At 41.4% G+C, this 12,581-nt stretch overlaps 1 pseudogene; it reads right to left on the reverse strand.

Annotated features, from left to right (window-relative positions):
- Positions 1 to 5,051: 5,051 nt before the first annotated feature.
- Positions 5,052 to 12,581, reverse strand: part of LOC140144148 (rab GTPase-binding effector protein 1-like) — a 29,402-nt pseudogene continuing 21,872 nt past the window's right edge.

Raw genomic sequence — 12,581 nt, forward strand, 5'->3', positions numbered from 1 at the left:
TGTATGTTACTTAGGGAGACATGTGGGTGTATTTGGGAGACATGTGCAGATGATGAAGCATTCAGTCTACATGTATGTTACTTAGGGAGACATGTGGGTGTATTTGGGAGACATGTGCAGATGATGAAGCATTCAGTCTACATGTATGTTACTTAGGGAGACATGTGGGTGTATTTGGGAGACATGTGCAGATGATGAAGCATTCAGTCTACATGTATGTTACTTAGGGAGACATGTGGGTGTATTTGGGAGACATGTGCAGATGATGAAGCATTCAGTCTACATGTATGTGACTTAGGGAGACATGTGGGTGTATTTGGGAGACATGTGCAGATGATGTGAAGCATTCAGTCTACATGTATGTGAAGCACTTATGTATGTTAGACATGTGGGTGTATTTGGGAGACATGTGCAGATGATGAAGCATTCAGTCTACATGTATGTTACTTAGGGAGACATGTGGGTGTATTTGGGAGACATGTGCAGATGATGAAGCATTCAGTCTACATGTATGTGACTTAGGGAGACATGTGGGTGTATTTGGGAGACATGTGCAGATGATGAAGCATTCAGTCTACATGTATGTTACTTAGGGAGACATGTGGGTGTATTTGGGAGACATGTGCAGATGATGAAGCATTCAGTCTACATGTATGTTACTTAGGGGGTGTAGACATGTGGGTGTATTTGGGAGACATGTGCAGATGATGAAGCATTCAGTCTACATGTATGTGACTTAGGGAGACATGTGGGTGTATTTGGGAGACATGTGCAGATGATGAAGCATTCAGTCTACATGTATGTGACTTAGGGAGACATGTGGGTGTATTTGGGAGACATGTGCAGATGATGAAGCATTCAGTCTACATGTATGTTACTTAGGGAGACATGTGGGTGTATTTGGGAGACATGTGCAGATGATGAAGCATTCAGTCTACATGTATGTGACTTAGGGAGACATGTGGGTGTATTTGGGAGACATGTGCAGATGATGAAGCATTCAGTCTACATGTATGTTACTTAGGGAGACATGTGGGTGTATTTGGGAGACATGTGCAGATGATGAAGCATTCAGTCTACATGTATGTTACTTAGGGAGACATGTGGGTGTATTTGGGAGACATGTGCAGATGATGAAGCATTCAGTCTACATGTATGTGACTTAGGGAGACATGTGGGTGTATTTGGGAGACATGTGCAGATGATGAAGCATTCAGTCTACATGTATGTTACTTAGGGAGACATGTGGGTGTATTTGGGAGACATGTGCAGATGATGAAGCATTCAGTCTACATGTATGTGACTTAGGGAGACATGTGGGTGTATTTGGGAGACATGTGCAGATGATGAAGCATTCAGTCTACATGTATGTGACTTAGGGAGACATGTGGGTGTATTTGGGAGACATGTGCAGATGATGAAGCATTCAGTCTACATGTATGTTACTTAGGGAGACATGTGGGTGTATTTGGGAGACATGTGCAGATGATGAAGCATTCAGTCTACAGGTATGTTACTTAGGGAGACATGTGGGTGTATTTGGGAGACATGTGCAGATGATGAAGCATTCAGTCTACATGTATGTTACTTAGGGAGACATGTGGGTGTATTTGGGAGACATGTGCAGATGATGAAGCATTCAGTCTACATGTATGTGACTTAGGGAGACATGTGGGTGTATTTGGGAGACATGTGCAGATGATGAAGCATTCAGTCTACATGTATGTTACTTAGGGAGACATGTGGGTGTATTTGGGAGACATGTGCAGATGATGAAGCATTCAGTCTACATGTATGTGACTTAGGGAGACATGTGGGTGTATTTGGGAGACATGTGCAGATGATGAAGCATTCAGTCTACATGTATGTGACTTAGGGAGACATGTGGGTGTATTTGGGAGACATGTGCAGATGATGAAGCATTCAGTCTACATGTATGTTACTTAGGGAGACATGTGGGTGTATTTGGGAGACATGTGCAGATGATGAAGCATTCAGTCTACATGTATGTTACTTAGGGAGACATGTGGGTGTATTTGGGAGACATGTGCAGATGATGAAGCATTCAGTCTACATGTATGTGACTTAGGGAGACATGTGGGTGTATTTGGGAGACATGTGCAGATGATGAAGCATTCAGTCTACATGTATGTTACTTAGGGAGACATGTGGGTGTATTTGGGAGACATGTGCAGATGATGAAGCATTCAGTCTACATGTATGTTACTTAGGGAGACATGTGGGTGTATTTGGGAGACATGTGCAGATGATGAAGCATTCAGTCTACATGTATGTTACTTAGGGAGACATGTGGGTGTATTTGGGAGACATGTGCAGATGATGAAGCATTCAGTCTACATGTATGTTACTTAGGGAGACATGTGGGTGTATTTGGGAGACATGTGCAGATGATGAAGCATTCAGTCTACATGTATGTGACTTAGGGAGACATGTGGGTGTATTTGGGAGACATGTGCAGATGATGAAGCATTCAGTCTACATGTATGTTACTTAGGGAGACATGTGGGTGTATTTGGGAGACATGTGCAGATGATGAAGCATTCAGTCTACATGTATGTTACTTAGGGAGACATGTGGGTGTATTTGGGAGACATGTGCAGATGATGAAGCATTCAGTCTACATGTATGTGACTTAGGGAGACATGTGGGTGTATTTGGGAGACATGTGCAGATGATGAAGCATTCAGTCTACATGTATGTGACTTAGGGAGACATGTGGGTGTATTTGGGAGACATGTGCAGATGATGAAGCATTCAGTCTACATGTATGTTACTTAGGGAGACATGTGGGTGTATTTGGGAGACATGTGCAGATGATGAAGCATTCAGTCTACATGTATGTTACTTAGGGAGACATGTGGGTGTATTTGGGAGACATGTGCAGATGATGAAGCATTCAGTCTACATGTATGTTACTTAGGGAGACATGTGGGTGTATTTGGGAGACATGTGCAGATGATGAAGCATTCAGTCTACATGTATGTTACTTAGGGAGACATGTGGGTGTATTTGGGAGACATGTGGCAGATGATGAAGCATTCAGTCTACATGTATGTTACTTAGGGAGACATGTGGGTGTATTTGGGAGACATGTGCAGATGATGAAGCATTCAGTCTACATGTATGTTACTTAGGGAGACATGTGGGTGTATTTGGGAGACATGTGCAGATGATGAAGCATTCAGTCTACATGTATGTGACTTAGGGAGACATGTGGGTGTATTTGGGAGACATGTGCAGATGATGAAGCATTCAGTCTACATGTATGTTACTTAGGGAGACATGTGGGTGTATTTGGGAGACATGTGCAGATGATGAAGCATTCAGTCTACATGTATGTTACTTAGGGAGACATGGGGGTGTATTTGGGAGACATGTGCAGATGATGAAGCATTCAGTCTACATGTATGTTACTTAGGGAGACATGTGGGTGTATTTGGGAGACATGTGCAGATGATGAAGCATTCAGTCTACATGTATGTGACTTAGGGAGACATGTGGGTGTATTTGGGAGACATGTGCAGATGATGAAGCATTCAGTCTACATGTATGTTACTTAGGGAGACATGTGGGTGTATTTGGGAGACATGTGCAGATGATGAAGCATTCAGTCTACATGTATGTTACTTAGGGAGACATGTGGGTGTATTTGGGAGACATGTGCAGATGATGAAGCATTCAGTCTACATGTATGTTACTTAGGGAGACATGTGGGTGTATTTGGGAGACATGTGCAGATGATGAAGCATTCAGTCTACATGTATGTGACTTAGGGAGACATGTGGGTGTATTTGGGAGACATGTGCAGATGATGAAGCATTCAGTCTACATGTATGTGACTTAGGGAGACATGTGGGTGTATTTGGGAGACATGTGCAGATGATGAAGCATTCAGTCTACATGTATGTGACTTAGGGAGACATGTGGGTGTATTTGGGAGACATGTGCAGATGATGAAGCATTCAGTCTACATGTATGTGACTTAGGGAGACATGTGGGTGTATTTGGGAGACATGTGCAGATGATGAAGCATTCAGTCTACATGTATGTGACTTAGGGAGACATGTGGGTGTATTTGGGAGACATGTGCAGATGATGAAGCATTCAGTCTACATGTATGTGACTTAGGGAGACATTTGGGTGTATTTGGGAGACATGTGCAGATGATGAAGCATTCAGTCTACATGTATGTGACTTAGGGAGACATGTGGGTGTATTTGGGAGACATGTGCAGATGATGAAGCATTCAGTCTACATGTATGTGACTTAGGGAGACATTTGGGTGTATTTGGGAGACATGTGCAGATGATGAAGCATTCAGTCTACATGTATGTTACTTAGGGAGACATGTGGGTGTATTTGGGAGACATGTGCAGATGATGAAGCATTCAGTCTACATGTATGTGACTTAGGGAGACATGTGGGTGTATTTGGGAGACATGTGCAGATGATGAAGCATTCAGTCTACATGTATGTGACTTAGGGAGACATGTGGGTGTATTTGGGAGACATGTGCAGATGATGAAGCATTCAGTCTACATGTATGTGACTTAGGGAGACATGTGGGTGTATTTGGGAGACATGTGCAGATGATGAAGCATTCAGTCTACATGTATGTGACTTAGGGAGACATGTGGGTGTATTTGGGAGACATGTGCAGATGATGAAGCATTCAGTCTACATGTATGTGACTTAGGGAGACATGTGGGTGTATTTGGGAGACCAATTGAGTATAAAAATGAGTGCATGTACTGATGTTGATAACCCACCAAATTGATATACAATGGGCTAGTCCAGTTGAAACTCATACACACCATATGGAAGACATGACCTTATTCTCCCCACACAGGGGGTGCAGATTTCAAATGGAGTCATTCAGGTAGCCCCATTTGAAATTCACACTCCCTGTGTGGGAGATTAATGTCATGTCTTTTATAGAAGGTGTATGAATTTCAACTGGAATATCCCAATAAATAATTCCTACACTATTGCATACCTTTTTCTTTTTGCCAAACACTTGTTTACATCTGTTACATACCTTTTTCTTTTTTGCCAAACACTTGTTTACATCCGTTACATTTCTCAGCATCATCCTCATGCTGCCATCGTACCTCATTATCCTTCTGACGAATGTTTTCTAGTTGAACCTATAAAAAACATGAAAATAAGTCTTAGTAAAACCTCTTTCTATTAGAGTAGGACCTATCTGATCAGTTGCTTCCGAATTCGTCCAACTTTTGGCATAATCTGATCAATATCGGAACCGGGGAAAATCCCCTCATTTGCAGATCGAATGAATAGATTAATTATTGTCATGCAAAATCAGTATTTAGTCTTCATTCACGCCAACACATCCTATTGTACCACTGAAGTTAGATAATCACAGCAGCAATTAGCTAAAGCATTGTATTTTGCTGGAAAAGTTACTTAAAGTTGTTTGTCCAAGGTAGGTGTTTTCAACTGGTTTTTACTTGTTTTATTACCAGCAATTACTTAATGTTTATACTAGGATTTGAGTAGGTGTTCTTGCCTTTACATATCACAATGTTCTTTTACATTGGTCTGAACCTTGGCAAGATGGTCACTTCATTTCAATTATTATGGATAATATTTCGCCATAAAATGTTGAGCTTGTTGTAACAATTTATGAATAAACCCAGATGTGTTGTTTCCTCTTTCACTATTGGCCATCAGTCAAAGTTGATAAGTGCCAATATAGAGGAGTGTAGGATGTGTATGATGACATATTTTTGGGGGGTATTTTTGGTATTTTACAGATTGGGATCAGGATCAGGAATCAACAGATTAGCAAGCCAATCCTTTTTTCACTAATATACTATTCACCCTTTTCACAGATCCGCCATCTCACCACCAAAATGAATTGATAATTGTTATAACCTAACAAAGTCCCTCTGCACTGCTTCACTGTTGTCTAACTCATATTGTAATGACTGTATTCCTACCTGCAATGATTGTGATATCCTAACAAAGTCTCTCTGCACTGCTTCACTGTTGTCTAACTCATATTGTAATGACTGTATTCCTACCTGCAATGATTGTGATATCCTAACAAAGTCTCTCTGCACTGCTTCACTGTTGTCTAACTCATATTATAATGACTGTATTCCTACCTGCAATGATTGTGAATGCCTAACAAAGTCCCTCTGCACTGCTTCACTGTTGTCTAACTCATATTGTAATGACTGTTTTCCTACCTGCAATGATTGTGATACCCTAACCAAGTCCCACTGCACTGCTTCACTAGCCCCTGTTGTCTAACTCATATTATAATAACTGTATTCCTACCTGCAATGATTGTGATACCCTAAAAGTCCCTCTGCACTGCTTCACTGTTGTCTAACTCATATTGTAATGACTGTATTCCTACCTGCAATGATTGTGATACCCTAACAAAGTCCCTCTGCACTGCTTCACTGTTGTCTAACTCATATTGTAATGACTGTATTCCTACCTGCAATGATTGTGATAGCCTAACAAAGTCTCTCTGCACTGCTTCACTGTTGTCTAACTCATATTGTAATGACTGTATTCCTACCTGCAATGATTGTGATACCCTAACAAAGTCCCTCTGCACTGCTTCACTGTTGTCTAACTCATATTGTAATGACTGTATTCCTACCTGCAATGATTGTGATAGCCTAACAAAGTCCCTCTGCACTGCTTCACTGTTGTCTAACTCATATTGTAATGACTGTAATTTATTCTTAGATTCTCTCTGATCTTTCTCAAGCTTGGACTGAAAACAAACAAAGAGGAATGTTACATGAAAACGGTGGCTTTTTTGACAGTAATAGGCAAACTATGATGAAATCTTATCTGTTTCGCTGTCAAGGCATTATTAAAGGAGGAAATAGGAAAAGTGATCCCATGGAATTGAACCCAGGATCTCTGGTTTACAAGACCAGCACCTTAACTACTTGGCCACAGGGGCTTCATGAGTAGATGCAATGGGATGACTAAAGTAAGCAATAGGGATTTACTACAGGGACACTTTGTAAAGTTACGTCCATTAAAAGGATGTTTGCGATTTACTAATGGTTACAGCATGGTCTGAGGCCTTAGAGTATTATTGTAGTCACACAAAATTTAGTCAGGCCTTCTATAATTTATGTAACTACCATAATTATGTAATTTATTATACACATGCATGCATGTGATGACTGAAACAATAAATTACATGAATTGCCACTTTACTTCGCACATTTGTAGTCGTTCGGTAAGACAACATTACGTACATGTACATCATGCGTATGAAACCATGGTGCAGTACAAATAACACTGTCTGTTGGCTTTATTTTATTCCACAAATACCTTAATTCTAAAAAGGTGTTCAATTTTGGAGTTGTGTGATAGCGTGGTCTCAGAGGAATTGATGGAGAGAAAAAGAAAAAAAAAAACGGACCTTCGTTTTACTTTTCATGCCATAGCATGTAAGCACCACAAGTAAGCTTAAAACTGGCATGTTATGATCGCAAAATTGCATGGACAAATCACATTCTAGCTTACCTTTCCATCCAATTTAAAGTAGAATGTCCAAATAAATTGCATTCTTGCCCAGGGCTCTTGAATAAAAAAGCACTTACAGATCCAATTTCTTAGTATATTGTGATAATATGTAATCCCAGTATGGGCACCACCATGTTGAATTTCAAACCGGAAGTCGTATTTCGCAAATTCCAGAAGTCATATTTCACGAGTTTTTTCATTAAAAATTCACTTCTAACAAATGCCCCCCCATTTTTGAAAATGCAAAACCCCCATGGTAGAAGGTATCTGCTCTTTATGTACATGTATGGTAAGGACCCTGCAACGTACCTTGATTCTTTTAAGATCCTCTATTTCATTTTGTAGAATGCCTATAGTTTCTTGCTTCTTGGTCTCTGTAGATTTCTGCAAACTCTCCAGCTCCTCGATACGGGATCCAAACTCCTCACGTACGTTCTTCTCATGTTCATATTCATCTTTGTAACTCCTTAACATAACTGCAAAGGAATAAAACATGCAAAAAGTCTCAATAATATTCATAAATATACAAAAGAGGTCACTTCTTCTCATGCTCATACTTATCTTTGTAACTTCTTAGGGCTCATATTGAAATTCCCTTACACAGGAAGGTGTGCGCCATCCTGCAGATTTCCTATGCTAGCCTTCTTTTGTTAAAATCCTGTGTGATTATAACACTGCAATTAGCCACTTAAATTAGGAGCGCGCTTTCCTGGGTTTGTGCGATGAGCCATAGTCAGTTTGTTTTCTTCCCGTTCGCCATGGACCACTTCAAAAGGCAGGGTGTATCACTGATGCATATAATCCATCTTTATATTCCGTTTTATGACCGAGCTTTCCTGAGGCACGCGCTTAGCGAGGGGAACCCTGCCTTCTTTCTGTGTGAAAGCGTGGTAGGGTATTTCAATATGAGCCTTAATAACCATATTTGCGACATGATCTGATCCAATCAGGCCATCTAAAAGCTCTATTTTAATTGGTTACTTAGTAAACTTAATACAATTATATTGAAATGAACATGATAGAGTACTGAATAGTAAATTACAATTAAACCATTCCTATCTAATACATGCTTCAAGTGATTCACCGAGAGTGAGTTGTGATCAAGCTTTTTGTATTCTTTTAATCTGTCCGCAAAGGGCAACGTTACTGATAATTTAGCGGCGAAAGGTTTTTGGATGTATTCGGCAATGTAACCAATCACAGGCACTGTAAGAAAGGCAGTTACATACACAGCAATGTAACCAATCACAGGCACTGTCAGAAAGGCAGTTACATACACAGCAATGTAACCAATCACAGGCACTGTCGGAAAGGCAGTTACATACACAGCAATGTAACCAATCACAGGGACTGTCAGAAAAAAAGGCAGTTACATACACAGCAATGTAACCAATCACAGGCACTGTCAGAAAGGCAGTTACATACACAGCAATGTAACCAATCACAGGCACTGTCAGAAAAAAAGGCAGTTACATACACAGCAATGTAACCAATCACAGGCACTGTCAGAAAGGCAGTTACATACACAGCAATGTAACCAATCACAGGCACTGTAAGAAAGGCAGTTACATACACAGCAATGTAACCAATCACAGGCACTGTCAGAAAAAAAGGCAGTTACATACACAGCAATGTAACCAATCACAGGCACTGTCAGAAAGGCAGTTACATACACAGCAATGTAACCAATCACAGGCACTGTAAGAAAGGCAGTTACATACAAAGCAATGTAACCAATCACAGGCACTGTCGGAAAGGCAGTTACATACACAGCAATGTAACCAATCACAGGCACTGTAAGAAAGGCAGTTACATACACAGCAATGTAACCAATCACAGGCACTGTCAGAAAAGGCAGTTACATACACAGCAATGTAACCAATCACAGGCACTGTAAGAAAGGCAGTTACATACACAGCAATGTAACCAATCACAGGCACTGTCAGAAAAAAAGGCAGTTACATACACAGCAATGTAACCGATCACAGGCACTGTCAGAAAGGCAGTTACATACACAGCAATGTAACCAATCACAGGCACTGTAAGAAAGGCAGTTACATAAAAAGCAATGTAACCAATCACAGGCACTGTAAGAAAGGCAGTTACATACAAAGCAATGTAACCAATCACAGGCACTGCAAGAAAGTCAGTAGTGCCCATACACAGAGAAGATATCTTACACTTCCCATAATGCATTTCTCCCATTTCAATTTTCTGTACTGATTTCCGTGCTGATTTGCTATCTAGTGCAACATGGGGCGATAGTGACAAAATGTATCTCAATGAACAGAGCACATCCAGGTCTTGCAAAATATGTTAATTTCTTGACTACTGACCCATGGTTTACCAGTCTATTCTCAACATGAAAACAAAGGGAATGGTAGTAATGGTAGTGTCATTTGATGAAATGAGGTGATGTATCATGTTGCAAAGGATTCTGGGAAGGGTAAGATAATTTCTCTATCCCATACATACTTAGTTCTGCTCTTGATTTTTTTCTGCTCTTGATTATGAGTCGAACAATTATGGCCCATCAACCACGTTTACTTCACTGAAACTTACATACAAGAAGCTGAAAATGAATTTCAGCCCCAAAAGAAATGTGTCCTTAGCCATGGCTCTTCTCCTGTTAGCAGGTGATACTGAGGTTAATCCTGGGCCACGCCCGTGAAATACCCATGCCTTATCTGCCAAAAACCAGCTAAATGGGGCCAGCAATGTCTCCAGTGCGATCAATGTGACGGCTGGTACCACATCGAGTGTATGAACATGCCAGAAACTCTATACGAGGCCAATGCACATAGTAGTGCAGCGTGGATTTGTTGCCAGTGTGGCCTGCCTAACATCAGCCCCACAATATTCCACACGCTTTCCAGCATTTCGTTATCAAACTCCTTCAGTTGCCTGGATGACACTACCTTATCCCTTACTGAGGACATAGGGTTACCGATTGCATCATCTTCCCCTTCAACCAATCCTCACCGTTCCAAACAGGTTCCCAGTCAATCTCACCACAAAGGTCATCGGAAACTTAAAGTGTTAGTGGTGAATTGTGATGGTTTATACGAAAAAGTTCCCCAGCTTGAGAACATGATTCAGCATCATAATGCAGACATTGTCATTGGAACTGAGTCTCACCTCAGTAGTGCTATCCTCACCACAGAAATTACCCCTCCTGGCTTCATTACTTATAGGAAAGATCGAGCCCATGGGAGGAAAGGCGGTGTCTTTATCATGATCAAAGACGACATAATTGCCACTGAGTGTAACATTATAGAATCTGAGGCTGAACTGACATGGATCGAGATCCACATCCAGCATCAGAAGCCGTTAATTCTGGGCTCCTTTTATCGTCCACCAAAATCTCCTGTTTCAAATCTTGAACAACTTGCAAACTCTCTGTCCGATATCCAATCTAAATTCAAGGACGCAATCATCGTCGTTGCTGGTGACATAAATTTAGCCGATATCGATTGGATCGACCGAGTGGTAAAACCTTATGCCATAGAACCTTCAAAATGTGCTTTTCTCCTTGATATGTGCAATGAATTTTTTATGGACCAAATGGTAAAGGAACCAACACGCATTTCGGATGCAACAAAAAACATCCTTGATCTCGTTCTCACCACCCATCCCGCATTCATTGAGCAGTGTAAGGTGTATTCGGGATTAGTGACCATGAGTTAGTCTGTTTCACATTGAACACTAAGCCAAAGCTGAACAGGAAAATTCCCCGCAAAGTGTTCATGTTTGATAAAGCCGACATTAACAACCTGAAAGCTGACATGCTTAATTTTCAGCAAGTGTTCCTATCTAGCGACCCTAACTCAAGATCCGTGGAGTCAAATTGGGACATGTTTACTTCCAAAATTCTTGAGCTTATGGAGAATCATATCCCATCCAAGATGTCTGCTACCCGTCATACAAACCCTTGGATCACTAAAGGGGTGCGGAAGATGAGCAGGAAAAAACAGTGCCTCTACAATAAGGCTATAATGACTCAAAAACAATCTGATTGGGAAGCATACAAGGATTACAGGAAGTTGACCCAAAAGAAAGTCCGTCAGAACTACTGGTCCTTCCAAAATAACATGCTCAATAATCCAGAGGATAAATCTAACAAGGCTTTCTGGAGATTTATCAAGTCCAAGAAGCAAGATTCTACTGGCGTTTCTTCTCTCAAGCAAGGCTCCAAGGTCATATTCGACAGCAAGGGGAAAGCAAACACCTTCAACAACCAGTTCAGGTCAGTTTTTACAACTGAGGAAACATCTAACTTGCCTAAGATGACTGGCTCTGCTTACCCATCTATCAACAACATTGTCGTCTCAACCGAAGGGGTGTTAAAGCTGCTCAAGTCCTTACAGGTCAAGAAAGCGACTGGGCCTGATCTTATCCCTGCCCGTTTTTTGAAGGAATTGGCTGTCGAAACTGCTCCAGTATTAACTGCTATATTCCAACAGTCATTAGACACTGGTACTGTACCCAATGCTTGGAGAATAGCCAACATATCTCCCATATACAAGAAAGGGGACAGGAGTACAGCTTCTAACTACCGCCCTGTTTCAATCACGAGCATATGTAGCAAGCTAATTGAGCACATTATCTTCAGTCAGGTGATGGACCACTATGACACCTTCAACATCCTTACAGACGCCCAGCATGGGTTCCGCCCAGGCCGCTCCTGTGAGTCCCAGCTTCTGATAACCACACACGATCTAGCCAGTGCCCTCAACAATAAAGGCCAAGTTGACGCCATTGTGTTGGATTTTTCCAAGCGTTAGACCGCGTTCCCCACCAGCGCCTCCTCCTGAAACTACAACATTACGGAGTTCGAGGTTCATTACTCGCTTGGGTAGACAACTTCTTAACACAACGCACGCAACGAGTCGTCATCGACGGCCAGGCATCGGAATGGGTCCCCGTCACCTCAGGAGTGCCCCAGGGCACAGTGCTTGGTCCTCTGCTGTTCTTATCATTCATAAATGACCTTCCATCAGGCATTACTTCAAATATCCGGCTCTTCGCAGACG

This window comes from Amphiura filiformis, unplaced genomic scaffold, assembly GCF_039555335.1.
Source record: "Amphiura filiformis unplaced genomic scaffold, Afil_fr2py scaffold_42, whole genome shotgun sequence".
Lineage (NCBI taxonomy): Eukaryota > Metazoa > Echinodermata > Ophiuroidea > Amphilepidida > Amphiuridae > Amphiura > Amphiura filiformis.